The following is a 6,074-nucleotide window of genomic DNA, read 5'->3' as shown; positions in this document are numbered from 1 at the left end:
GCATTCTCAGAGCTGGCCGGACGCTGCGAGCTGGTGGAGAGCCAAAATGGGGGAACCCCCAAAGCCCACGTGTCTGTCTTTATACTCATTTGGCTGCTTAACCCCACCCTCAGGTCCCAGCCACCTTCCCTTTGGTGGTGAGGATTTGGAGTTCCCAGTGTCTTTGGCTTTGGCCTGGGGTGGGGGTGGAGTCCACAAAGCCTGTATGGAATTAGTTTTAGGACATCCTTTTCCCCCTAACAATTCCCCCTAACAGTCCTTGTAGGGGTGAAGGGCGGTGGAGATGAACAGTCTCAGGAGAGATAGCACCCTCTTCACCAAGTGCCATCTCCAAATGCCACCTCCTCCAGCAAGCCTTCCCAGATACCGCATCAGAGAAGCTTCCCCTGGCTTCTCCCCATCCTCCAGTGCACAGACTATACCAGCCCCCCTCGCAGAGTGGGCGCCTGCTCTGCCTATCTCCCCATCTAATGCTGTCACCTGAACAGCAGGGGAAGGGCTCCTCTGGTCTCCCTTAAGGTAGCCTGTGTGGATCTGGGGGATGGTAGGACCAGCACTCTCTCTGGAAGACTTCCTGAGGGAGGTGTGAGGGAGCACAGAAAAGGTGGAGAACCTTCCAGAAGCTGGGGCAGAAGTGAGCACTGTGGAGAAGGGCATGGATCTCCTAGGATAGCCACATTTCCCACCACACACCCTGATTCTGGAGTATTGCCCTGGCTGCTCAGACTGGGAAGGACCAGTCTGCGCCTTCAGCCAGTCCCAGCTAGGAACAGCCAAGTTGGGGCAGGGGAGGCTGGCCCCAGGTGTCCTGGAGTCTCTCTGGCTAACAGCATCCCCCTTTGGCCTTTAGGCAGAATGAGGTGTATCCAGAAGGCAGACTGGGCAACTCCCCCCCAACTGTTCCCCAGGGTATTTGTAGGTCAGGGGTGCCTGGGGGCAAAGGGGAGCAGGTGTTTACCTGGTTGGGAGGGGCTGGCTGTAGTTCAGGCTAGCTACTTAAGCCACACCAAAAGGGAGTGTCCCCAAGGGGGACAACACCAACAGTGCATTCTGTTCCTGGGTGGCAGCCCCAGGCTTCCCAGGGCCCAGGTCGGGGCTAGAAGGGCCGGAGAAGCCTGCAGGTCTGAGTCCTCAACACCCCCAGAGGATCCCCCACCACTTCTCCTGGCCTGGCCTCCTCCTCCCCCCAAACCTTTTAGATAGGCGGGACCTGGATTCCTGTCCAAGCCTGTCTATGCAGGGATGAGAGATTAGCAGAGAGAGGACGGAGAAAGGGGGAGACAGGACTTGGGGTGGAAGTGGAGCAATGGAAGCAGAGGAGGGTGCAAGGGAGAAGGCTCCAGAAGGGACTTGGGCAGGGACCGTGGAGTGGGGCAGGGCTGCCCAGGTTGTCCTGGCCAGGAGGGAGTGAGCTGCACAGAACTGGGCCCTGTGCTCTGCCCAGAAACAGCATCTTAACTTTCTGGGGGCACACCCCAGCCTCTCTGCACCCATGGCAGCTTGGATGTGTGGTATATACTGGGAGGTGGCTGCCGCTTGCTGGGCCGACAAACCAAGGGCAGCACCCCCACCCCTGTCAAGCTCCTTGATTATTTTTTCCTGTCAGTTCTGCCTCCAGGGAAGGCCTCCCGCCCAGGGTGTAAGGCAGGCAACAGCTTGTCTGACCCAGCCTGGCCCTGGGGGAGTCCTGTTCTTGGGGGGCTGGATAATCTGAGCCAGGGAGACAAGAGAGACTACTCTCACCCCCATCCTGGGATCCTGGGAGGCCCCTTCTCTGCTCCCAACCTCTGCTGAGAATAGGCCAGGCTCTTGGGATCCTGCCAGGCGGGTGGGCTGTGGGAGGGACTGGGAGGGACGCAGCAGCTACTGTTCTGTGTCTCCCATCCCCCACGCAGGGCGCGCCAGGCTCCTGCCTCCTCCCACTTTCCTTCCCTCCCTATGTCCAGTGCCTGTTTGCCCGAGTGAGACAAGAGTAATGGACACAGCCAGGGCCTGACCTGAGGGCCTTGGCTCTGGGCCCAGTGCTGGGAACACTGTCCATAAATATTTGGGGAGTGAATGGTGCCCGCCCCTCCCCACACAGCCACTTCTTTCCCGCAGCCACAGAAGGCTTGCCGGAGCAGGAGGCCATGGTGTCCATCCCTCTGCCTCCAAGCTGGGGTCAGCAGCAAGGATCTGGAGTCCAGGCTGCTGGGTTCCTGCCAGGTCTGCACAGACTGGAGCACCATCTTCATTACCCAGGGTGGCACCACTTGGCCACCCCTCTGCCTTGAGGAGAGTCAGTGTCTCCTGCAGCTGGGAGACCCCAAGTCTTCTCTATTGAGTAGCGAATCCTTTGTTGCTGGATGTTTTGGGGTTTTTTTCTGTAAATTTAACTCTTGCCCTTCCCAGACCCCTGTACTTGGCTCAGGGGTAGAAATGAACCCTGGCTGGTCTTTGGAAAGTTAACCGTGGTCCTCACCCTGCTCTTCAGTGCCCCCTCTTGCAGAGTTGTTCCCCTGCTGTCACCTTGCCTGGTAAGTCTTAGCCCTGGGTGGATGCCCCCATTCTTTGGGGGAAACCTCTTTCTTGTCCCACTAGGAGTCTGGAGGCCATGGAGAATGGGAACGGGCAAGGGAGGCTGAGGGCATTCTTCCCATTCTGCCCCTTCCCATTCTCCCACGGCCTCAGGTGGAAACAGGTATGTCTTTGGGAGGAAGCTTCTGGAAAGCTCCCGCACCAGCCCCAGCTGTAGTGGGGGTGGCTGGAGTAGTCTCAGGGTGTCCTTTGCTCCATTCCTAGGCCTCAGGAGAGGCTGCAGGTGCGGGGCTGTGTGGGGCTGGACTGCAGAGGCTGTCTGTGCCCTGTTCAGCCTGGCTCCCTTGCCCATCGCTCGACTGCCACCCTCATGTCGTGGAACTCCTTTGGCCCACTGCGCTGTTGAGTAATTTTGGGCAAGTTATTGCAGTCCTCTAGGGCTCAGCTTTCTCATCTATAAAATGAATGAGAGTACCTACTTCATAGGATTGTCTTAAGACCCGGTGGGAGAGTGCACGCAGGGCACTTAGCGTGGGAGAGAGTTGAGAGTAAGTATTTGATAGATGTGAGCCATTATGGGGAAGCCTTTGAAGACTTAAAGGCCAAGTCTTCCAGCTGCTCCTAGCCCTCAGTTCCGGGTGTGCTTCTTATGGCCTGGGGGAGGAAGGTTGTGCGGGAAATAACGTAATTTCAGTCTGGACAGACCTCGTGCCAACCTGCCTGGACCTGCTCCTACCCACTGTTGCCCTCCCCCACCCTGGTTCTCATGGGTCCCCAGATCCGGTCCCTTCCTGCCACCCTGCCAGCCAGGCTGGTGCCCATCCCACTTCCAGGAAAAGGGAAGTAAACATGGCCGGGATGCATGGGATGCCCCAGCATCCTCTCCGGAAGCACCGGGGCTGCTGGTTGGGGCCCCTGTCTCTGTCAGGGTCTGGGAATTCCTAGGGCTTGGGCTAGGGAGCCCAGGGAGGTGGGGGAAACACCCCTTCTAGGAGCAGAGGGGAGAACAAGGTCCTTTTGGGTGCCAGTGGGGTAGGGTGATTCCCTCCAAAGGCTCTGCCTGCACTCCTGCCTGCACACCTAGTGGGCATGAAGTGGTATCTCGCTGTGGTTTTGATTTGCATTTCCGTGGTGACTAATGCTGTTGAGCATCTCTGTAAGTACTTAATGGCCACTAGTAGGTCCTCTTTGGAGGAATGTTTATGCTCTGTCGCCTCCTCGCAGGCACCAATCCCCCAGGCTGTCCTGACGTTCATTCAGGAGCAGTGCTGGCCAGGCCCTTCCCCTGCGTAAGCCTTCACTGGGATGTTGCTTGCAGCTATGAAAAGTATTTTGAGAGGCTCCTGTGAAGATGCTTGCAACGCGTTGCAAGAAATGGTCAAAGCGTTGGAAAACCCAGTAGGCAGACTCTGCCCCTCTCCAGGACTTTGCCAAGGCACATGGGCTTAGAGAAGCCCCAAAGCCAATGGTCCCTCATTCACCCAGAATTTCCCAAATGACTTTGATGACAGGTTCCTGTGCATGCCCATAGGTTCCTGTTCACAGCTTTCTCGAGGTATAATTCACACACTGCGCCATGCACTCATTTAAAGAGTACAAGTCAGTGTTTTTTAGTCGATTCACAGAGTTGTGCAACCATCACTGCTATCAATTTTGGAACCTTTCATCACCCCCAGAAGAAACCACATACCCTTTGGTGATCATCCCCAACCTGCCCCCTTCATTACTCCCACTCAACCCTAAGCAACAGCTGACCTAGATTTGTCCCTAGATTTGTCCATTCTGGACATTTTGTAGAAATGGAATCATATTCTGCTGACTTCTTTCACTGGCGAGACCTTGTGTGGTCTGTCAACAATGGGATGTATATCAATCCTTCATTTCTTGAGACCAAATCACAGGCCATCATGGGAATATACTATGGTTTGTTTACCCACTCATTTGATGGATGTTTGGATTGTTTTGTCCTTGGGGCTACTAAGAATAATGCTGCTATGAACATTCATGTACAAATTTTTGTGGGGACTTGTGTTTTCATTTCTCTTGGGAGTGAACTTGCCTGGTGAAATGGTAACCTCACGTTTAATTATTTGCGGAAATGCCAGACTAATTTTTGAAGTAATTGTATCATATTTCATGCCCACCTTTGCCTGCTGAAATTCACCAGCAATGTCTCAGGACTTCAATTTCTCCACATCTTCACCAACAACAGTCTGACTTTCTGCTTCCAGCCATCCTTGTGGGTGTGGAGTGAGATCTCATTGTGGTTTCGATTGCATTTTCCTAATGATTAGTAGGTTTAAAAATGTACCTATTGGTCCTTTACATATCTTCTTTGGAGAAATGTCTATTTCTGTCCTCTGTCCATTTTTAAATTGGGTTATTTGTCTATTTACCATTAAGTAGTAAGATTTTCTTATATATTCTAGAAACAAATCTCTTATCATATATGTTACTTACAAATATTTTAGTTCACTCTATGGGTTATCTTTTTACTTTATTGAAGATGTCCTTTGACATAAAACATAGAAGTTTAATATTTTTTGAAAGATTAATTTTTTTTCAATTTTTGCATAGAAGAACTGGGATGTAGGCCAGAGGTGCAGAGAATGAGAGGATTCACCAGAGATGGAGTGAGGAACAGAACAGGTAGATTGAGTGAAATACACTGCTGAGGGGAGCAGCGGGTGAGACAGGAGAGGTCTGCTGCACCATGTGGGTCAGCTCCCTGGCTGGGGATTGAACTCAGGCCTCGCGGTGGGCCATTGCGATAGTAGCACTGAAACTTAACCCCTAGGCTAGCAGGGAGGTTGCAGAAGTTTTATATTTTGATGAAATTCAGTGTCTCGGTCCATTCAGGCTGCTATAGCAAATACCATTAGCTAGAAGGCTTATAACCAACGGAAATGCATGTTTTTGGGGGCTGACTGTCCAAGATCAGGGTGCTAGCAAGGTTGGGTTAGGGCCCTCTCCTGACACAGATTTCTTGTAACCTGACATGTTGGAAGGGTTCAGGGAGCTCTGTGAGGCCTGTTTTATAACAGCACTAACCCCAGCCATGGGGTCTTTGCCCTCATAGCAAGTCACCTCCCAAAGGCCCCACCTCCTAACCATCACCTTGGGGATTAAGACTCAACATATAAACTTCGGAAGGACACAGACATTCAGATCATGCCTCCTGTTTATTTTGTGCTTTTGGTGTTATGATTCGGAATTCATTGCCAAATCCAAGATCACAAAGATTTATCCCTATGCTTTCTTCTATTTATAGGTTTAGCTCTGGCATGTAGGTCTTTGATCCATTTCGAGTGAATTTTTGTATATAGTCTGAAGTAGGAATCCAACTTCATTCTTTTGCATGTGGACATCTAGTCCTCTGCCCCACCTCTCCCCTTGCATATTTACAAAGCATCCAGGAGCACCTTGAGTGCTCCAGGGAACACCAAAGGGGAATGCCAACCTGCAAGGTCAGGTCCAAGCTTCTCAGCCTGGCCAAGGTTTCTCCCTATCTGCCCCCAACTTGCCTTTCCCCAGTTTACCTGGACTAGCCTCTTGCT

This window comes from Talpa occidentalis, unplaced genomic scaffold (assembly GCF_014898055.3).
Source record: "Talpa occidentalis isolate TD23 unplaced genomic scaffold, MPIMG_talOcc4v2.1 talOcc4.7, whole genome shotgun sequence".
Lineage (NCBI taxonomy): Eukaryota > Metazoa > Chordata > Mammalia > Eulipotyphla > Talpidae > Talpa > Talpa occidentalis.
Note: the sequence above shows the minus strand (reverse complement) of the source record.